The sequence below is a fragment of the Pseudonaja textilis genome, chromosome Z, assembly GCF_049901715.1.
Source record: "Pseudonaja textilis isolate UNSWEBS1 chromosome Z, rPseTex1.2, whole genome shotgun sequence".
NCBI classification, from domain to species: domain Eukaryota; kingdom Metazoa; phylum Chordata; class Lepidosauria; order Squamata; family Elapidae; genus Pseudonaja; species Pseudonaja textilis.
In genome coordinates this window covers 12,826,949-12,850,933 of record NC_142008.1, presented here as the reverse complement: position 1 = coordinate 12,850,933, position 23,985 = coordinate 12,826,949, and the positions used below count along the sequence as shown (strand labels likewise).

General features: G+C 39.3%; 1 long non-coding RNA gene across 1 annotated transcript in view; it reads left to right on the top strand.

The window, feature by feature from the left end:
- The first annotated feature begins 2,764 nt into the window (after window positions 1-2,764).
- The window catches only part of LOC148123905 (uncharacterized), a 30,555-nt gene continuing 9,334 nt past the window's right edge, over window positions 2,765-23,985 (top strand). The window contains exons 1-3 of the long non-coding RNA XR_015739970.1: window positions 2,765-2,989; window positions 8,579-8,625; window positions 9,022-9,094. This is a non-coding gene — a long non-coding RNA (uncharacterized LOC148123905). The remainder of the gene's footprint in view (window positions 2,990-8,578; window positions 8,626-9,021; window positions 9,095-23,985) is intronic.

The window sequence follows — 23,985 nt, the reverse complement described above, 5'->3', positions numbered from 1 at the left end:
ACCAAACCAGGCAGTTATAGAGGTGCAGATGACAGAATCATTCATTCCTCTGTAGAACTGTATCAGCAGCTCCTTGGGCAGTTTAAACTTTCTGAGCTGGCGCAGAAAGAACATTCTTTGTTGTCCTTTTTTGATGACGTTTTTGATGTTAGATGTCCATTTTAGGTCAAAATATATAGTAAAACCTAGAAATTTGAAAGTCTCTACTGTTGATACTGTGTTGTCTAGAACTTCCTTCTAAAAGAGAGAATACAGGTCCTAACTTTAGACTCTAGAAGAGATGTGCCATATGGTGGAGTCTACGTGAGCATGAAGAAGTTCTTAGGTAAAGAACAAGCAGTCAATACAGTCCAGGTATCCCCTTTGGGTATTTACTTCAGCCTTGGATATTCATTGTCATTCACTGGCTGTGAAACAAAACTACTGCATTAAAAGAATTTGATCTGAAAAACACTAAAAAAAGGATCAGTTTCTAGGAAATTTGGACTAAAGATTATTTTCAAAGGGTTGCATAGAGACAGAAGAGTGCAGGGGTGGGCTTCTACCAGTTTGCACCTATTCATTAGAACCAGTTGTTAACATTGTAGGCAGTTCAGAGAACCAGTTGTTAGAAGAAATTACTGGCCTAATCCTGTAAGGAAGGCAGGAAGGAAACATTCTGGTGTTGCTTACAGAAACTGCCTCTCCGTTAACCCTTATTACATTCTTGGCAGGACTAGACTTCCTGTCTCTGGAATGTCTCTGGAGTTTTCTCCCCTCCTTTGCTGATACTTTGCCTGTGTGGAGTGACCATTCAAAGTTACAGTGGCACTGACTTATGACCCTTTTCCACATTTACAACTGTTGCAGCATCCCCACAGTCATGAGAGGTCAGGCAAGGAGATGCGTGCCTCAATGTGAGTGATGTTGAGTTGGCCACGCCCAGCCAATAACATGACCACCAAGCCATGTCCATCCAGTCACATGACCACCAAGCCACGTCCACCACTTAAGCCACACCCACAGAACTGGTTGTTAAAAATTTGAATCCCACCCCTGGAAGAGTGGCATGGTGGTGCAGTTGTTTAAAAACACTAGATTGTTGGCCATAGATGGTTGGCACTCCAGTGGTCCAAGGCCATGGCACCACATGACGGAGTGAGCTCCTGCCATTTGCCCAGCTCCTGCCTACCTAGCAGTTCAAAAGCATGTAACAATTCAACTAGATAAATAGGTACTATTTTGGTGGGAAAAGCTAGCAGTGCTCGGTCTAGAAGTGGGAGGTGGTGTCGGATGTGCCTGGATATAATGCAAAATTGGCAGAAGAAAGCCTGGGTGACCCAACATTTTCCAAACACTGCTAGCTAGCTGGTGCAAAGCCAGTCTGCTCCCTGTGGTGTACCATGGATAGTATGTATGAATGAACAAAATGAATTGTCTTAGGCTTCCAGAACAACTCTGTGGCAAGAAGCATTGTAGATTTCCTTGAATAATAAGGAACAAGTAACTTACGTCCTTTTGTTGTTCTGAAGTCACTAATGTGGCTGCATGTTCCCTGCTTCCTATTAAATAAGGTAGATGAAAGATGTTCTTCCTATTGGACAAGGCAGGTATGATGGATCATTTCTTCTGATGTCTAACAAGTATGAAAGTCATAGCTTTACTTAGTGCTGTCTATTACCAATAAATTAAATTAAAACTTACTTCCAGAGAATATGTTCTACAATTGGTGCCAAGTTCTGTGGAACTAATGGAACTGACTTGGGTAAATACAAAAATATAAGATTTACAAATCTGTGTTTTTACTTTTTTTAAAAAAAAAAATTGCATCTGGGAAGGTGCAAATCTCTGTTTAAAGAGGAAAGTATGTTGTGAGGTATGTGATCTGATTCTCAGCTAAAATAAAGTCTGAATTCTGATTACAGTGAAGTTCCAGAAATCCTTCTCCTCAATTTTCCTGCTTGAAAGGGAGTAATATTTTTCTTCCCATGCCAATGATTTAATGAAGAAGTCCAATAAATACAAATCCTTGTTTGCTACAATATATTATGCAAGAATTCCTCATACCAAGGATATACAGCAGAAGTATCAAACTCGATTTCATCGAGAGCTGCATCAGGGTTGTATTTGACAGCGGGGTCGGAGTGGGTATGGCCCAGGTGGGCATGGCCAGTTTGATATTACTCATGTTGGGAGCACCTGTGGCCCAAGCACTCTGCCAGAAAAAAACAGGTTCCTGAACTCCATTTTTGGTTGGGATGAACCCCTGCAACCCTCTGCCAGCAAAAACGGAGCTCAGGAGGGCCACGTTTTCGCTGGCAGAGGCACCTCAGGCTGGTCCTTTGCTATTTCCAGAGCTTCCCCATGGGCTGTATCTAAGTAGCCCATGAGCCAGATCTGGCCCCCAGGCCTTGAGTTTTACACCTCTGATATACAGTATGAAACTTTAAGGCAAATGTCTGAAGACCAACATTTCCATTTTGTGCAGTGATGCTTTCACTTTCTTCTAATCTAACATAGGTATTTGCAGGATAACTAATAATTACAATCCTATTGCTTATTTAGTAACAGATAAGCACATACTTAGTGTCCTTTTAAGTACCATTTTTAATACAATTCCTTCTGGTGAATTCATGACCTAATTGCTGATTTAAAGTGGCTCATCCAAATCCAGTTGAAATCACTTATTACTAAGACAACCAATTTGGTCTGCTTCATTTCCACTTTGACAATTGCAAGTTTTCCTGAATCCGTACTTCTTACATTCCATGTTCCAGTGTGTGTATATATGCACCTATAAAAAGAGCTTTTTTCCCTTTTCAGTTTTAGCAACATGAATCACTGGATTATTTGTGACTCGGATCTAATTCAGCATAGTTTCCAGAACTTCTGATGATTGTTGTCTTTGGTGAAAGAAGGTAGAAAGAAAGAAAGAAAGAAAGAAAGAAAGAAAGAAAGAAAGAAAGAAAGAAAGAAAGAAAGAAAGAAAGAAAGAAACCTTCATAACCTGGTACCCAATTTCATCTAAATAATTATATAGTGACCTTGGCAATAATACAGAGGGCATGTGGTTTTGGTGTCCTTTCTTCTAGATGGATTGGGTTTTCTCTAAGATATTTGGGACATCAAAAAGTGAAGATGCAGATGATCAAAGTTCTTCCCCTTACTATTTATTTAGTGCAGGGGTGTCAAACTCAATTTCATTGAGGGCCACACCAAGGTTGTGTTTGACCTTGGGGGGACCGGGGTGGGTGTGGACATCTTGACATCACTTGTGTTGGGAGGGTGCCTGTGGTGGCCAAGCACTCTGCCAATGAAAACTGGCTCCTGGGCTCTGTTTCCGGCTGCAGCAGCCTACTAAAATCCCCCTGCAGCCCTCCCGACCTCTATTTTCACTGGGAGAGGCACTGTGGGGCTGGTCCTTCACTGTTTCCAGGGTGGCCCAATGGGCCAGGACTAAGTACCCCCACAGGCCATATCTGGCCCCCAGGCCTTGAGTTTGATTTAGTGTATGGCAAAAATGTTGCAAAAGCACATCATAATTACATTCCCAATGATAAAATATGAAACTGTTCACTCATTCTCAGATTCAAAGACAGACTATTCATATAGTCAATAAAATGATGGAGCTTTCCTGATATGTGTTCAGAGAGCACCGTTCCATAATATATTGCATCACAACTATATTCCAAAGAAGAGAGCAACCCCCATTTATGAAGGAGATTAGCATACCTGGGATGTTACCTTGCTTAGTAACAAAAATTCTGGTCCCAATTGTGGTTCTCAGTCAAGGACTGCCTAAATACAAATACATACAGTCCATACCCAGATTCCAAATCATACTCAAAACTAAGCAACGCTATTCCTTTCATTGGGAGAAAAATATTTTAAATTTGATTGTTGCAATGATTGCTTATTACCAATGACATACTTGACACTATGACAAACTATGACATTTTTGTTTTTGCTTCCTTCCTTTGCTCTATCAATTAATATGCAGTTAAAGTAAATGTGTATTTATTTCCTGCCAAAACTGATCCTATGAAATCATTACTTTTATTTAGGGAGGGCCTCTTTAGCAAACCACAGCCCTGAAAATTTAGAAAACTGAGGAAAACATTCAACCAATCTTGTTTGGAATTGAAAGTGTCCCTCTCTCCACCCTATCTAGCACAAGCTCTTTACGTGATCCTGACCCAGTTAAGTGAATTTTGTGAAAGAAAGAGAAAACTTCTGAACCTTTGCTAGGTCCAATAAAGAATTCTTCATTCTGAGACCATGAGGTCGACCCCAAGAGGGACAGCCTTGCCGCTACTCTGCCATATCCCTATTTTTATTTGTGAATTGTTGGTGGGCATGTCAAAGCATTTCCTAGGGCGATTTTTCTGAATGTGATTTTTGCATGAGCGCATTTGAATCAACTCTCAGCCAAGCAGCCAGGACTGCAATCATGCACCTTATTGCTCACAACAATTGGCCACCCACAACTGGTAGCAGTATCAAACTCCTGATAAATTGCATGTATTTCTCATCATCTCTCTCAAAAGATATGCACAGCTGTTTAGCTCTGGGAGTAGAGGGGGATAGCAAGACATTTAAAACCAAGCCTCACCTCTGTGATCTTTTATGATGGATGCCGGATGCCATCAGTGATCAGCACAAGAGAGGCCAGGGCATGCATTTATTATAAATAACATGTCTGTGGAGCCTTTGCAAAACGTTTTCCCTCAATCAAATCTTTGCTATTTAAATAAAACCGGGAGGGAGGAAACGCGATATCACTAATGAGGTGCAAATTATATTGGCAAGAACACGTACACATCCCAGGCAGCTGATTATCTTTCATCAAGCCAGTTAAGTAATGTAGTCCTCTTAATGAATGAATGGATTTGCAAGTCCAGTTAGGGCCCAGAGTTCAACCCTGAGACAAGTTAATCTGCTATTTTAAAAAAAATTAAATTAGCCGATTGGAATTCAGCTGATAGAAGTATTCGGAACAAACTTCCTGGTTCATATTTTTTTTCTCATTTCCCCCGTCAATGTGGAAGACTTGAAGGCTTCAAATCTTAGGGGACTTGGTGCTCGAACTCCCCACCATCCATGCATATGGAACGGCTAATGATAGAAGCCAACCCAGTGGAGAAGGCAATTCCATGTAGACATTTTCTCCAAAATGGATTATTTCAGCCTGGTTGGTCACAGATTCCGTAGTTTTCGAGCGATTCATCTTACTATTAATAATGTCAGAGAATTTTAGGCCCTTGAATTAAATAATGATAAATAGGAGGCACAGAACGAGCTCGGCAGAGGCAGTGTCTGTTTATTTCAGCACAAGGCTCTGTCAGGCCTGATAAATCGGATCCCTGAAATAGTTTATAAAGTACCGAATTGATGTGGCAGTTTGGTGAGGGGAGAGAATTAATGTCACGGGAGAAGCTTGCAACCCAGATTTTGATGAAAGCCTAGGAAAGTCGTTTTATATAAATGGCCAGGAATGGAGAGGAGAGAAAAAAGGAGGGAGAGAAAAAAGCCAGAAAGGAACTTGTGAAATTTCAATACACCCCAAAAGAAAAGTAACACAGGCAGGGAGGGAATGACAAGATGGGAGTCCAAAAAGAAGGAGGCCATAACTTTGCTATCAAACAGAGGTGGTATTCAACAGATTCTGACCAGATCTGGAGAACCAGTAGCAGAAATTTTGAGTAGTTCGGAGAACCGGCAAATACCACTTCTGACTAGCCTCACCCCCATCTATTTTCAGTTTCTGGAGTCTCAGCTTATCAGCTGTGTCTTCTTTTGTTGCCCCGCATAGGAGAATGGAGCTGGAAAGCAGGTTAGTGGGGTAGGGAGGGAATGGGAATATGGGATATTTTGCAGTATCTTTCCCCTGAAGTGGGATGGGAATGGAGATTTTATAGTATCCTTCCCTTCCCATGCCCACCAAGCCACACCACACCCACCAAGCTATGCCCACAGAACCGGTTGTAAATTTTTTTAATCCCACCACTGTATCAAATCCCTCACTCCTTTTTTAAAATATGTATTTACAGGGGTGTGGGGAAGAGAGGAGACTTCAGTCACAAGATCGCAGCTGCCATCCTGACATTTGGACCTCTGTGGATGCCCCTGATCAGTCGCCTGAAAAGTTAATAACTCCAACATTGGAGTATAGGAAGTGGAAGAAGTGGGTCATAGGTTGGCTTCCTATTTTACAGGCCAAGAAGTAAACACTTTGTATACAAAGGATGGATCTGGGAGAGAGGACATCATAAGGAAATTAAAAATTAAGCCACCTAAACTAATGAAAGGTGTACAAAAGCTATCGTGCAATTTCTTGAAAATGTTCATCACATCAGGGTTTCTACCTTCCCTTAGCTTGAAAATTTATTTCAATTTTCTCTACTTGGTGGTTTTGAACTTCTTTTACTGTCAGAGATGCTACTGTTTACTTGCCCGCCTTCGCAGTGCATCATTTTATGCTACAATCTTTGCTTCACTGGATTTGCTACTTCAAGTGGGCAGCTGAGGCTGACTTTGCACAGGGTCTAGCAAGAAATCTAAGGACTATGGCCTTTATTGGGGAATGTAAAACATCAGTTGCTAAAAACAAGATGTGAATGTGCTCACTGAATCCATCTTAAGGAGCTGATTTCTAGGAGTCTTAATGCAGATCCTTAGAAAGCATAGCAAACAAAGCAGGATCTTGCTCAGAGGTCTCAAAATTAAGGCCTAGGGCCCAGATCTGACCCACGGGGTGCTTAGATCTGGCCTGAGGGCTGACCCTGGAAACAGTGAAGAACTGGGCCACCATGCTTCTGCCAGCAAAAATGGAGCTTGGAAGGGCTGATCTGTTTCCGCTGGCAGAAAGTTGCAGGAGGACATCCCAGCTCAAAATGGAGGTTGTGAGGGTCTTCCATTTTTTTTCTGGAAGAGGGTTGCAGGAGGCTGTCCCAGCTGAAAACAGAGCTCAGGAGCCCATTTTCCCCGGCACAGCACTTGGGCCACTATAGGTGCCCCCTGACAAGTGATGTCATGCTGGACATGCCCACCACGTCCATGCCCATTCTGGTCCCCGAGGTCAAACAAAACCCTGATGTGGCCCTCAATGAAATTGAGTTTGACACCCCTGATCTTCCTGATTTCCACATCCTAATTCAGCCCTTCCAAAATGGTAATTCTTGTAGATACATTAAGTCACAATCTTGAAATTTCTGTTATGAGGCCCAAACAAATTAATACCTATAGGTGTTGTTCTCCACTCTGAGAATGCCAACAAATAAGGAACGATGTATCGTTTAAGCATCTATAGATCAAAGTCCCATCATCCTCAGCCAACATAGCTAATGTTTCTGTTCATGGCAGATGATGGAAACTGTGGCCCATCAGACCAGGAAGATACCAAGCAGGTAAGTTTCTTCTACCTGGAGGTGATCCTCACCTCCAAGTTTGCCAGTATCAGATCAACCACCAGCTGATACTTCTATGGTGAGGGCAATAAATGAAGATTTAGGCACTACAAGGTTAGAAACCTGGTCAGATTTTAAAATCTGGATATGAACAAGATATTAACAGGAGTTTTTTATTAGGTATTTCTTTTATTTTCACATTTTAAAAAGGGGTTGTGGGTTTTTTTAAAACTGTAGCGATCTTTCATGTTTTCTGCAAAGATTGAGTTAAGGCAAATAGTTGATTTATTTGTAAACATGAACAACATTTATTGATCTTTTAGAGACAACCAAATCAATTGGTAGTTCAGTAGTAGAACTGATCAAAGGATGGATAGCCAGACAATGAAAACGACTGTAAAACAGTTTCTGCCTAATTAGCTTCTTTTATTTGCATTTTTTATCCAAATTTACATATGGGCTTGTTTGGAAAAAGGACTATTTTATCTCCCTAGAGAGCATTAGGGTTTTTCATAGTTTTGATGCTCTCTATAATTATAATGGTAATGTTCATAATGATGATACATTTATACTGTTCTAAGTGTTCACATGATTGGAATAATAGATACTCCCTGGTTCTCTATATCTTTGGAGAGTCCAGTATTTGCCTTTTATTATATGCTATAAGTAAAGGGAAGAAATATAAAGTTGATTTATTTGAGTAAGACTAAAACATTATGTAGTTATTTCTTACATGGACTTTCTGCTGACATGATTGAAAATGATGCTTTATAGAATTGTCTATAGATAAGAAATGAGGTGTGGGATGAAGAGATCTTAGATGTAAACCAAGAGGGGGTGAAGATTGTGAAGGGGGTGAAGAAAAATTGTTCATACTTGTTGTGAAGAAGGTTGGAAGTCACCTCTTTTCTCTTTTTTTACTAAATCCTTTCCTTTTTCTTTCTTTTCCCTTTTCTATGTTTTGTTCTTTTCCTTTAAACCTTTTGTTCTTTCTATTGTTCTAGTTAATATTAGATTTTACTATCTAATCCACAACTCCCAGAGGTAAGCTATCCAACTGATCAATTGTTCTCACTGTCAGAAAATTTCTCCTTAATTCTAAGCTTGATTTCTCTTTAATCATCTTATATCTGTTGTTTCTTGTCCTGCCTTCAAATGTTTTGGAAAATGAGTGGACCTCTTCTCCGTGACAGCCCCTCAAATACCAGAAGAAGCTAATCGCATCCTTACCTTTCTGTTTGTAAGTGTCTCTGCTTTATAGCTATAGGCCAAACCTATGCTCTAAAAAGGAAAAAAAAAGTCCATATAAAACTGAGAGACTATTCTATCATTACAGAATGAAGAGAGTCTTGGAGAGATAAAGATGAAATTCCAGATAATTTTATGGCAAAGTTAAATTTTGAATAAAGAACACTCTACCTATTTCAATATTAAACCTTCAGCTACAGCATTTTGATTATTTATATATGGTAGTAAAAATAGGGGTACAATCTAAATTCTATCAAATAGTTGAAAAGATTTAATCATTGTCCTCTTCTGCTTCACATGTATACAAGCTGAGATGGGTGGCAAGATAGTCTTCATTTATTTTCTTTATTAATTTGGGTAATAAGTCTTAACTTGTCTCTCTGAGCAGGGAATAAATACAGACCCAGGAAAGGAATAGTTGATATCTTGATCAATCACGGGAGCACCTCTCACCTAAAATGGTATGGACTTACTGCTTACTAGTAGCAATACCCATACCACAATAAGCCATCATTTTAGAATAAATTAGACTAACAGAGTTGGAAGGGACCTTCCAACTCTGTTATTCTGCTAGTCTAACCCGCAGGAAACCCTATACCATTTCAGACAAATTGTTGTCCAATCTCTTCTTAAAAACCTCCAGTGTTAGAGAATTCACAATTTCTGGAGGCAAGTTATTCCACTGGTTAATTGTTCTGTCAGGTTTTTTCTTAGTTCTAGGATGCTACTCCCCTTTGATTAGTTTCCATCCATTGCTTCTTATCTTGCTCTCACATGCTTCGGAGAATAACTTGACTCCTTCTTTCTGGCAATCCCTGAGATATCAGAACACTGCTATCATGTCACCCCTAGTCCTTCTTTTCATCAGACACTAGACACACCCAATTCCAGCAACTGTTCTTTATATGTTTTAGCCTCCAGTTCCCTAATCATCTTTGTTGCTCTTCTCTGCACTTTTTTTAGAGTCTTAACATCTTTTTTACATTGTGGTGACCAAAACTGGATGTGGTATTCCTAGTGTGGCCTTACCAAGGCATTATAAAGTGATATTAACACTTCACATGATCTTGATTCTATTCCTCTGTTTATGCAGTCTAGAACTGTGTTGGCTTTTTTGGCCTCTGTAGCACACTGCTGGCTCATATTTAAGTGATTGTCCACTAGGACTACTAGATCTCTCTCACAGTTACTACTATTGAGCAAGACACACATATACTGTACCTGTGTATTTGGTGCATTTTGTTCTGCATGATTTGCTGATGTAGGCATAATTGGCTGTTTACCATAAACAATGATAGGTAAATCTATATTGTTTCTGCATTACTCTCCCAGTTTGAGGGAATTAAATGTCAATTTCTCAAAAAAAAAAAAAAAACCTGCCACAATTCCAGTCGAGCACCAATATCAACTGAATGGTTGCCACATTTTATTCTGTTTCATGAGTTCTGTGGCTGTTTTATTTTTAAAGATTTCAAATGGAAACATTTCAACATTTTCATTTATTTAATTGAACTTCTGTTTCCAAAGACAATTCAAAGAGTAGCAATGGGCTGACCTATCAAACTGAATACAATTCTCCAGCAATGACATTGTCCTCCCAATTACCCTCCCATTCCACCTTGTCATTTTTGCAAGGGAAAATATACAATTCAAGCAGAACATTTTTATGATTGGCAATTCTATTCACAGAAATGTTTGAGGACAAATTAAATTTACTTACACATCTTTTTTCATTTTCATTTTAAAATATAAGCTTCCTATAGACATGCTAGACAGCTTCTAAACCTGACAAATAGTTTTGAGTGTATACATAAACTTTTTAAAAGATTCCATATTTTTCCAAATTTTGCAGACTACCTTGAAAATTACAAAAGGAGAAGGAACAAAAACAAGCAAACAAATATAAAACTGCTGACATTTTGGCCAATTGCGTTAATATATTACAGGGGGAAAAGATTTTTTTAAAAAATCAGGAAAATAGTTATCAAAATGGAAATATCAGAGGAAATCTACAGGAAAATGCTCACATTGTGGCATGTGTATTGCATTTGAAAAAATCACTACCTGATGCAATCAGGAACAAAATCAATACTGGAAAAATGAAAAACGGAGTAAAAGTGTAATTAATTGCCAATCCTAAACCATTGATTGTGGTAGTGGTATAGAAAAGTGAACAAATGTTACTGTAAACAGAACTATAGATAAGATGCCCCGTCTAACATAATTTAATCTAAAAGTGTTCCATCATGTCTTAGATACATTATAATTTCACCATCAGAGTTTACATAATGCTGAGGTTGTGGCATTTTTAAAAATAGTTTTTGGGGAAAAAATCTTCCAACCCTTCAGACTGAAGCATAAGCTGAATGCATCATATTTATGAGTACTAACTGTAATATATGTTACTACTTTTCAAAAGGGGCAGATGGGCAAAATCCCATAAGGTTTTCTATCTGTGCTTAATTTCCCTAATGACTATTTCATATCCAGCCCATTCAGCTAAAGAGGCGCTAAATTAAGAAGACTGCTGTTTGAAGCTAAGGGTACAAATTGAATTTCAAACACCTAATAAGGTGTCGAAAATTACCTCAAGCTTTCAAATGTCATATAATGTAAAAATACAAATGAGTCTTGAAAAGCAGCTCCAGTTGTAATTAACATTCTGATGTGTTCAAATAATCAAACGTTCACCTCCAAGGAGCATATTGTAGGAGATTATTGCAAGTAATACTTTGCTAATCACTAGGTGACAACTATTTTTATGTCATTGATCCAGATTGCTTGCAACCATTTTGTCTCTGTCACTTGGTGGTTTTTTGTTTTTAATTCAATGATGTTTCACCCCCTCCTTCCCCCATGTTGAAGACAATCTGTCCTTCAAATCTCAACCGAGGTCAGTAATCAAATTCCGTAAGGAAAGGTCTCTGTCTCTCTCTCTCTCTCTCCTCCTCTCTCCCTTATATGAAATAGTTGGTTCTTTGCTCCAACTATTTTTAACCTGAAAAAGGACTTTGCTAATATTGAAAAGGGGCTAGATGTTTCCCAAATAACGCCCCCCTTAATAGATATTCTCAATTGAAGTTTTCTTTGGCTGAATAGTTCAGAATGATGGTAACCATAGAAATGGAATTTTATAGCTATTCCCTTTTTATTTAGCCATGAGGAATTTTTTCCAATCAGTCATATGCATCACAGATGTAAATATCAAGGGTATGATGTTCTCCATCATCTTTGTTTGGTGTTATTACTTCCTCCTCCTTTCAATAACAGGAAAAGATATCTGGGAATTTATCTTCAATCTCATACCAAGTTGTTGTCATCACATTTTTCATACAGGTTACATGACCTGTTTCTGACATTTCAGCCTTTATATCAAATCTGAACTGGCCTTGCTGTATATAGACATTTGCATACTCGTAATACTACGTTCCGATTGGGCAACCACTGCCGCCTAGCAATTGGTGGTTAACAACATGTTATGATTGGCCGCCTAAACAGTGGGAGGTTTAAAATGATGCCATTGTTTGCGAGCCGCCGCTATAAAAGAGGCTGCCGTGGCTCAAGTTCAGTGGAAGTTACTGACAGTTAATAAAGAGCTGAACTCAACTCTGGTCTTGAGTCTAACTTTGTTCTGGCGATAGAACACTGGCGACGAGGATGGGATCGAGAGGACAAAGACCGTAAGCACGCGGCAAAGAGAACCAAGAAATCGAAGAGATGGCCGGCAATAACTCTCCATCAGCACCGTTCAACCCAGCCGAAGAGGAGTGGGAATCATATATCGACAGATTCCTGATGTTCCTGGAAAGTAACGAACTACAAGGAATCACTGACGAGAGGAAGAGAGCCGTATTCCTGGCACATTGTGGACCTACAATTTTTAAAATGGCCAAGGCATTGGCAAAACCACATAATGTCAAGCAGATGGCATGAACCGGATGCTGAGAGCCCATTACGCACCTGTTGTTTCTAATCTCATTCGAAGACACGAATTCTATAAATGGGATCAACGAGAAGGCGAGAGTATCGGGGATTTCGTAGCAGCACTAAGGGACATTGGAGGGAGTGGCAAAGCCAACTCAACCAACCTGAAAAGGCCCGGCAGGAGCGGCATAGCTGACTCACCCTTCCAGGAGGTTCCAGAGAGAAGGACAGGAGAGACATCGATCCCTTCTGAACCGACTGAAAACAACACAGAGACTGAGCTGCGCAGGTCAAGTAGGACCCACAAAAGCCCCACCTACTTACGTGACTACATCAAGTAAAGTTGGACTGAACCAAGAGGGGAGGGGTGTTGTATATAGACATTTGCATACTCATAATATTACGGTCAGATTGGACGACCACTGCCGCCTAGCGATTGGTGATTAACAACATGTTATGATTGGCCGCCTAAACACCGGGAGGTTTAAAATGATGCCATTGGTTGCGAGCCACAAGCAGCCACTATAAAAGAGGCTGCCGCAGCTCAAGTTTAGTGGAAGTTACTGACAGTTAATAAAGAGCTGAACTCAACTCCGGTCTATCTTTGTTCTGGTGATGGAACAGGCCTGTCCACACATCATCCTTAGTGCAGCATGCAAACCAGTGTCTACATTTCCTGCATTGGGTGAGGAAATCACATCTTTCTCCTTCTATCCTGGCCACTTTATACAGAGGCACAATTGAGAGCATTTTAACAAACTGCATTCCTGTTTGGTTTGGTGGCAGCAGTGCTTCAGATAGAAAGTCCATACAGAGAGTGGTGAGAACAGCCAAGAAGATTATAGGAAGCTCGCTTTCTGTCCTTCAAGATATTGCTTATAAGCATTATGTGCTTAGAGTTCCAAGCACTGTTAGAGACCACACACACACACACACACACACTTTTTTCGTGGTCTTTTTCTATTGATCCCTTCTGGGAGGAGATTTCAAAGCATTTCTAACAGGGCTTTCAGATTGTGTAACAGCGTTGTTCACTATGCCATCCGTCTGGTAAACTTGCAAGATTTGTTTCTCTTGCCATGCACATGTATACATCAATGGTGGTATTCAACTTTTTTTACTACTGGTTCTGTGGGCATGGCTTGGTGGGCGTGGCAGGGGAAGGTTACTGCCCCACTAATCTGTTTTCCAGCTCCATTCTTCTGTGCAGGGAAACAAAAGAAGACTCAGCCCTGTTCAGGGCAACCAAAGAAGACCCGATCAGCTGGGACTTGGGAGGCAGAGGTGGTATTTGCCGGTTCTTTGAACTACTCAAAATTTCCACTACCGGTTCTCCAGAACTGGTCAGAACCTGCTGAATATCACCTCTGGTATACATCCGAATTAGACTGTGTTGTTTCTCTATGTCATATAATATATGTGGGTACATACATAATTATGTATGTATTATGTATGTATGTATGTATGTATGTATGTATGTATGTATGTATGTATGTATCTTGTCATTGTTGGAAGAAATGTCCATCTGGGTTCAGTTCCAAGTGGGAAGAAAGACACTGGAAACATGGAGACTGAATGGAAAGATGGTTTAATGGTGGACAGGATCACATTGAGGTCCTGGGCAAAATGGAATACATGGGTGAGAGAAAGATTTATATCCTTTGTTGGACTTTGAACTTGCTTCCTGTTCCTGTGACAAGAAATGTATCCTGATTGGTTATCAGACTCCCATGGGGCCATGCAGAGACAACTTTGTAGGTTGTCTTGAGTTCCAAGCTTGCTTGAATCTTGCTGGGTGATGTAATGAAGAGGTTTTGGGAAATTCCTGTTACACCTTAATGGCTTGGATCTGAGTGACGGTTAATCCCATCATCCTAGAGCTAAACTCCTTTTTTTGAACTATTACCATTTTGCAGATGGTACAGAATAATAAAAACAAAGACAAATAGGCTGAAAAACAGCTTTTATCCCAGGGCAGTAGCTCTTTGAATTCTACTGTATAGTGCAGTATTGGTGTGGTGTCGGGGTTTCAATGTGTGGATTGTGAAGGGTGTGTTTTTGTGTTTATTTTTATGGTCATGATGTGCACTGAAAATGATGCTTGATTTCATTGTACGAGGTGCAATGACAATAAAATAAACTAACTAACTAACTTTTGTCTTGTAGACAAGATGGCTGTCTTTCTGGGGCTATTGACAAAGATGAGGACTGCTTTCCAAGAGCATGTTTCTCCTTTTCTCATCCATAATATTCTACCTTTTTAAAATATTTCCTAGAATATTTCATTTATCTAGGAAAAGGGTGGATGTTAACTTTCTACATCAAGTTTATGTTCATATTAGAGGTGGAGACCCTTTGAGAACTGTATGCAAAATAATTTCATTTAATGTATGCCGATTAGTGTACATTCAAAGTGACAATAAAGTATTCTATTCTATTCTATTCTATTCTATTCTATTCTATTCTATTCTATTCTATTCTATTCTATTCTATTCTATTCTCACTGTTGATAGCTTAATTTTTTAAAGGCGAAATTATTGTGTGTGAAGCTGAACAACAAAATATGTATAGAGCTCAAAGGGACGTGGAAGAACAACTCTTCTTTATAGAATCTTCTCTCTTCCTCATTCATACAGAAACCTTAATAGAAGGCCAAGACTTACATAAAATTACACTGAGGAATGCAGGTTGTTCATCACATATGTGTTTTCCAGAATAAGCTATTCCGAATAGGTCCCTGTCAGATCTAGGCATATCCATTTGTTATGTGTTACACCTTGGATCACAACAGAATGCTTCAAGGGGAAAAATGTATTCTTTTGAAGCTATGACTGATTTAAAAATGGTGTTACCAAAAAATAAGGAAGGCTCTGAGCATTAAATAAAAATATTGTTAGGTCTTTAAAGATCAAGAAGTATCCTTTGAATTAAGACTGAAATCATTAACCTGAGCAAATGTATATAACATAATGCAACAGCGAACAGGCAAATTATTAGTCAATAGAGGAAGCCCTGCATTCAGTTTTATCCTAATTATCTAGCCTGAATAATAAGACACATAGACAGATCTAGCCTCTCGGGAAAAAATAAACAATAGCTTGAAATAGTAAAAATCACTACTGTTTCCTGCTGCTGCCATCATCTTAACCATCCAGGAGTAGGGTTACATTAAACAACAAGCTATGGTTTTGATTTTTTAAAGAATTAGTAGAATTATTTTATCAAAGATAGCTATTGCTCAGTTACCTCAATCTTTTCCCCAGCTTTGCTTTGTCTCATTCAGATTAGGCTTCAAAAATGATACCAAAACTGATAACTATGCCAAACCACAGGATAAACTTGATTTTCTTTTATAAATGCTGAACAGACAAGAACCAAGACAAATCCTTTTAGAATTCTGTAAGTTGAGGCTGTGCACTTCTTCAACTGTTTCATAGTCAGAACTGAAATTACTGCTACCCAATGCCTCATTTAGGCAGTGCATTAAGCTATTGTAATAAAAAAGTATTGAGATTCAGTTGGTTGTAGCGATTAACACATGAGGTTATGAGTTCTAGTCTTGCCCAGTGGTGGGATTCAAAATTGTTTACTACTGGTTCTGTGGGTGTGGCTTGATAGGCGCGGCATGACTTGGTGGGTATGGCTTGGTGGGCATGGCAGGGGAAGGATACTACAAAATATCCATTCCCACCCCACTCCTGGTGGAAGGTTACCAGCAGTTCTTCGAACTACTCAAAATTTCTGCTACCGGTTCTCCAGAACTGATCAGAACCTGCTGAATACCACCTCTGATCTTGCCCTAGGCACAAAGCTAGATGACTTTTGGGCCAGAGCTTCTCTCTCATCGGGCATGTTAAGAAGAAATTGGACAACCATTTATCTGGGAGTTGGACTAGAAGACTTCAAGACTCCTTCCAACTCTGATATTTTTTTACTTCTGAAGCCAGAAAAATTGCAGAGACCTATCCATATTAAGGCTTGTTTGTCCATAAAGCTTTAATGGATTCCAAGCAGGGCCAGTCAAATACAAGAATCAAATGCTAGTTGACCATTTATTTATTTATTTGATTTATCAATCGCTTACAAGATAATAGGTATAAGTATAAACATGAGTAAGAATACAGGAAATGGGTATGAATAAATGGGGACAATAGGACAGGGATGGGAGGCACGATGATGCACGCCCCTTACAGACCTCTTAGGAATGGGGTGAGGTCAATAGTGGATAGTTTGAGGTTAAATGAGTGGGGGTTAGAGGATGTAAGAACAGAGTCAGGTAGCACATTCCAGACTGCGGTTGGATTAGCCTATATTAAGAGAAAACACTCCCCATTCCTTGAATATACTCAATTGATACTACAGAGATCAAAATTCTAACTAATACTTTCTGTTTGGTAAGTTTCTATAGGAAACCTATGTAAAAGAAAGCAGGCATAAATGTAATTTTATAAGGAAGGGCATAACCCTGAGGTTCATGTGTTCCCTGAAAAGAAAATAGATCTGAAGGCATCTACAGAGTTCTTACCAAACTGTAATTTTTAAATTTATCAGGAGGAACAAATTGCTATAGAGTGGAAGTATCAACCATTTTTTAATTGAAATATAGATATAAATAAAGGGAAATTTGGTTCTTAATTTGGCCCCAGAGGTTACTGGAGTTATGGTATCTCCAGTGTATCATTCAAATATGTGTCCTTTAATCCAGAGCAGGGCTGTTAAATTTCCAGCCCCTGGGCCAGATGTATCGCGAAGGGGGGAAAAATTCCCATATGTCACGTGATGCCATTGTGATGATGTGAGTTTGACACCCCTGACCTAGAGGAAATGTGTAACATCAAATTGTGTAAGGAAACAGCTATGATATTCTGTGAATCTATACAAATAATTTCCATAAATTTAAGGAATATATATGTCCAGTAAAATTGCTCATAATTATTCCCACATACTGTCCCTTAGCCAAAGTAGTCATTTCCTCATGACCCATTGGCATATCATTTCTCCTGTTTAAATATCGGGTAGCTGCAATCCAAAGGTAGAATTTGGAACATAATTAATCTATTTCCTTTCTCTGTAAATTATTGTCGTATTTAGTGAAATTCTTCTTGTCAAGCAGTAAAAATGTAGTCTTTCTCCCTATATGCTTGGATTTTTGATCCTACATGGAATTTGATACATAAATCAATATTTAATAACAAAGCAATACGATTCTTCTATGTACTTTATTGTGCCTCTTGATGCATTTTAATAATCTTCACTTCCCAAAGGTGATGGAAACTTTATTTAATTAACGTCCATGAAATATTTTTTGCTATTTTACTTTGGGCCCTGCTTAAAAGCTAATTCCCACCCCTTCACTTTTTCTCTTTAGGTTTAATTGAATCTTAGGTTGATTTTCCACTACATTCTCTTCCCCATAACGATAGGCTTAGCCATGTCTTTTCAAACACGATCTTATAGAGCTATTCTGATAGATTTTCTCACGCTGCTCAGAGAATTTCTAAAGCAGACTATCTCAACCTGTGGTCTTCCTGATGTACTATCTGTTAATTCCCATGTTCTTAGGAAAGGAAAATACTCCAAGTCTCACAGTTTCAAAATGCACTAAATGAAGAAAAAGTGATTCCAAGTTATCAGGTCATGCTTGTTAGTTCAAGACATCTCATGTCAAGAAAGGGCAAAATGTGGTCTCTGAACACTTTATATTTTTAGGAGAATTTTTAAAGAGTTCACTGAACCACAAATTGTTTTATTGATCAGTAGTGGGGTAGACAGTGATGGAAACCTCTCTCCACAGAGTTTTGCAAAATAGAATACACATACATGTGATGCCAGTTTGCTTAGTGGTAAAGACTAGAAAGTAGGCTAATGTTCCACCTTAGATGCAAAGCCAGCTGGATATTCTTGGGCCAGTCACTCTCTGTCAACCTATGAGTTCAGGCTCACGTAACAAGCCAACTGGTCAACTCTGGTTGATTCCCCCTTAAAAAATGAACCCTACAAACATTGCGAAGAAATAAATCAAAAAAGAAAAAAAGATGTTATTAAAAAATAAAGAATTTGACTGAATGCAGCACATCCTGTATTTAATGAGATCAGTGATGGGATGGAATTATGATGGGAAGTACTACAAAGACAATGGTACCTTTGAGAGAACAAAGAGGCAGCATTTTTATCAGTTACTTATCTTATACCATCCTTGTTTCCCAGAACCACCTTCTATTATTATTTACCAACATTCATTGATCTTTTAAACACGGACAGAAGAAAATATTTCTAGCTCAGGGTTGAACTGCAAAGTTCTTGGTGCCCTCTGAACGTTGATGTTTTCTTGCAGATTTTTAATTACTAGACTTAGCACTAATAGAGAGTGCTGTTTGCTTTTATTTTATATACTAGTGATTTTAGTATTGTTGGGAAGAATCTTGGTAGTTATTTATCTCTATATAGAGATTTATCCCTAGGCTTCAAGATTAAACCTCTGTGTAGAAGGACATCAACAGATAAATAAAGTGCCATTCAAACAAGACAACCAAAAAGCCAAAAATGAAGCAAAAACACCAATCAACACCCAAATAATCAGAGATTAACACCAAGATTAACATTAGACCAACAATCAAGAAGCAAACAATATCCCAATCAAGGAAGTACCAAGACCACTTAGTAGCTAAGCTAAATTCCTTTAAAATTGGCTAAGTATTAACTTTTTTATTACTTAACAAAGACTGTTTTCCAGAATATTTTTCTTGTTAATTTCTTGAGGATGGAATTTAATTTCAAGTCAGAAATGTTGCTATTTTGTTTAACTGTAGAATGCCCACAGCATCTTCTCATTTGACAAGCACATTGCATGCATTTCATATATTGGATTTCTTTGTCTTGTGATATTATCTTCAAAACAGGAAAGGGTTGAAACCTTGAAACCTCTGACCATACACTTTTATAATACAGTGGACATTTCATTTCATTTCCCCTCTCATTTTTATTTTTTATTGCCCATAAAGAAAAAAAAATATAGTGAGAATTCTTCCTCTGACACAGTTGGATTAGGGGAGTACATCAAACAAACCCAGGACGTACAGACCATGATGGCCTCTGGAAGAGGAGATTTGTTCCCAACAATTTTTGAGCCTAGGAGCCCAGCTCTGTTGCTATGTATGCTAATTGTGACAAAGAAGTGCATGAGTGAAAAATATCCCCAAAATGTATGAGGCAATGTTTCTATTATTGCTCTTTGAGGCTTTTTCCTTAGAGCTTTCTAAGCATGGCTGTTTGCTTGCAAACATTTTATTACAGGTAGTCCTCAACTTACGACATTAATTGAGTCTGGAATTACGGTCATAAATTGTGGTGGTTGGTATGTGGGTGACCACATGACCACACATGACTTTACAACCTTTTTATGTGGTGGTTGTTAAGCAAACACCATGGTCATTAAAGGAATTGTGGAGGTCTGCTGCAACTTTGAATAGTCGCTCAGCAACTGCTTGTAAATCTAGGACTCCCTTTACATGAGTAAGTAACATTATCAGTGGTGGTGAGTGTGTGTTTGCTCCCTGTTTATACAATCGGGTTTCCACTTTTCTTCTTGCCTGAGGCAAGAAGTTCAAGTATTGCCAGGACACCCCTTCCTTCCTTCCTTCCTTCCTTCCTTCCTTCCTTCCTTCCTTCCTTCCTTCCTTCCTTCCTCACCCATCAGTGGCTTGAGGGCAAAGCAGTGGCTGCTTCAGTCCGGATTGGACTGATATCTTGCAGAAGACATCTGAAATTATGTAAAGATTTCTTGAAAGTGACCAACATATATTCACCATCAAGACTTGGCTTTGGAAGGGAGAGAAACAGTGTAATATCAATGTCGTTCACACACTTGCTACATGCTCTAAATTATCAACATAGCAATTTTGAACTTTGATTTTACAGAAATATGTCAAGTATTGCTGAAGTTATTCTAGGAATATGCTCTGCTGTCTCTGGAAAAAATGAGAGCTTGAATATGAAATAGACCAGTACCCTATTCTGTCATGTCATTTAACCATACTACTTAAGGCCATCGACCAATAATTTTATTTCCCCGCCCCCAGCTTCACTATTCTTTGAAAATCTGAAGGTTCTTTAAAGATGATAGATAGGCACTAATGGATTTTCTTAAAAATAAAAATTGTCTAGGCAAAGGGCTTGACCTTTCCAAGTCTCTATTTAGCACCCTCTGTTACAGCACTGTGCTTCATTTGTTACCATACTGCACCTCACTGGGAAAGGTAATTACAGTTAAAATTAAATTCTACAGACTGTCCTGCCTGCCTTTTAACAGTGAGAGGCAAAAGAGAGACCAATCCGGGTTTGTTCTCTTCTTGTTTAGAAGATTCATGTTTATCTAATGTGAAGTCAATATTATCGTCCTGTAAAGAGTTAGGGCACCACTAACAATCCATCAGGGAGAGTTTCTTTATCATGCCAAGGCTACGCTTGGGTAGCTCAAAATCTATTTAACACCGTGCTAATGCTTGAGCTCAGCTTTGCTGTGTCAGCATTCCCACCACCATTCATCTCAGCCTGAAACATTTCACAATCAAATGTTTTACCGAGTGCTCCCAATAGCGAAACCTTCCTGAAACGGGGGAGGAAAAACGGAACCATAGACACATACATCAGAGTGGGGTTTGGTATGTTTCAGAACAAAACAAGCAAGCTAGCAAGTAAAACTTTGTACTTTTGGCTCAGTGTCATATCTTGCCAGCCTTCCCAAGCGGACCAGACAGGAAACATGATAAGACGAACTAATTCTGATATTTTGTAAGGTTAGGTTAATAGAATGTCGCAAGTCTGAAAGTACAAATTCCCGCTGTCTCCCTTAGAGTCTGAGAAGTTAGGGAGTGTCGCTTATGAGTCTCTTTCTCTGCCCATTATATTGCTGAGGGCTACACCTTTCTGTTATCTGATCAATCCCTAGGCAACATTTATTGCCTGTATCACAAGGTCTTTCTCACATACCAGATGTCATAGAATAACAGAGTTGGAAGGGACCTTGGAGGTCATCTAGTTCAACCCCCTGCTTGAGCAGGAGACTCTATTCCATATATTAGCCTCCACCTAGGATTGAACTCACAGCCTCCTGATTGTGACACAAGAACTTTACCTTTAGGCCACCGTACTGGACCAAAGGGGGTATTCAGCCAGTTCTGATGGGTTCTGGAGAACCAGTAGTGGAAATTTTGAGTAGTTCAGAGAACCGGTAAATACCACCTCTAATTGGCCCTGCCCCCATCTATTTGCTGCTTCCTGAGTGCCAGCTGATCAGAGTACCAACTGATCGTCTGGGTCTTCTTTTGTTGCCCTGCACAGGATAATGGAGCTGGAAATCAGGTTAGTGGGGTGTGGAGGGAATGGGGATTTTACAGTATCTTGCCCCTGGAGTGGGGTGGAAATGGAGATTTTGCAGTATCCTTCCCCTGCCACACCCACTAAGCCACGCCCATCAAGGAGGGAGGGAGATTATAATTAGAGTGAGGGGAGGGTCTGAAGGAAGTCCTGCCTTAACACTTGGCCACCACAGGTGACATGTGTGACATTGAGCTGGCCAGGCCCACCCTGGCCACACACACCCCGGGCATGCCTCCCCTCTGCCCCCCCACCAGTCAAAAACAACCTTGATGCGGCCCTCAATGAAATTGAGTTTGACACCCCTGCTCTACAATTACATAGACTTGGGGAAGCTTTCAAAATTAAACCAAGATTAAAAATAGTTAAAAACATAAAACTCACCTCAGATTATGACAACCATGACAATAACAAGAAACCACACTGAGTGACCATAAACACATTACCTAAAATCTATTAAAAAATACCATAATTTTAGCTGGGTCAATGGAACCTTTTTCCATATATAAGAATGTACTTTAAACTGAGTTAGATTGTTTGACCTGGTAATCAAGAACTAGTGAAAAGCTTTCTGGCACCTCAAAAAGATTTTTCACACATCATAATTTGAACCTTGCATTCCACCTTTGAGAACGTCTCCTAATTTCATTCCTTTTACTTTGTAATAAATTTCTCAAGCAAATTCTCTTCGATCCAGGAACTTATAGAAAGAAAATGCGAAGAAATTTTGCAGTTCAGCCCTGATTCTAATGATAAACTGATCAAATTAAAACACTGACTTCGATTTTCAGCCTGTATATTGGCCTTCTGAGGCTTTGACTGGTTTGTTGGGCCTACGTTTTGCCTAGGTTTAAATTGAAATGTGGAACACATTGTTGAATCATGAAAATATTGTGCCTGATATATGAAAGAACTGGCATGCTATTATCAAAAGGGAAAGGTTACTGAAGAAAGTTAGCACCCACTCCTCTCCTAGAAGAATGAAATATTTTAGGAAACATTAAAAAGGCAGAATATTATATTTTCCTCGATGAGAAAAGGAGAAACATGCTCTTGGAAAGCAGCCCCCACCTTTGATAATAGCTCCAGAAAGATTGGCCCATCCTATCTACAAGACAAAAAGGCCTCCAGCTCCAGGGTGATAGGATTAGCCCTCACTCAAGATCCAAACCAGGACAAAGCCATTAAGCCATAATAGGAATTGCTCAACACCCTTTCAGAACACAAGCCTCTTCATTATATCATCACCCAGCAAGATTCAACTAAGCCTGGCACACAGACAGCCTACAAAGTGAGCTGAACCTCTGCATAGCCCCGTGAAAGTCTGACAACCAATAGGATACATTTCTTGACAGGAACAGGAAGCTGTAGGGCAAGGCCAAAGAGAGGTTATAAATCTCTCTCTCTTTCCAGTCCATGTGGTCAGCTGGCCAGGATTTCAAACCAAGGTGGTTCTGTTCACCATTAAACCATCCTTCCAAGCAATCTCCATGTTTCCAGTGTCTTTCTCCCCGGTTGTAATTGAACCCAGATGGACATTTCTTCCAACAGTACTAATGCAGGAAATAAACTATTGATCTTCCAGATCAGTGTTTCTCAACTTGACTGTAGAATTCTAGGAACTGAAGTCCACATACATCTTAAAATTTCCAAGATTGGGAAACATTGTTTAGATATTGCTGAACTACAATTTCCAGCAAGCTGTGGTCAACATGGATCGAGGATATCTGCAAGGGGGGATTTTTTTTTTAAAAAAGAAATCAAGATAGTAGCCCTGATGCACATGAAAAAGAACTTTTATCACAGGGTTTGCAGCTGTTATATTGATTTTTTAACCTCCCCCCCAGATACCTCAGGCACGGCTAATGGTAAAATATGTTAGATTAGAAACAATTTAGGAATGGGTAGGCAAAATAATGAGAATTTAAGAACTCATTTGAAGGCATCTAAACAAAAAAAAAATCTATTAAGTAATCTCTTAACACGTCCACAATTTTGGAAAGAAAGGGAAGCTTTCTTTTTTCTTTCTGTACCTTTCCAGTTCAAAAGTTTA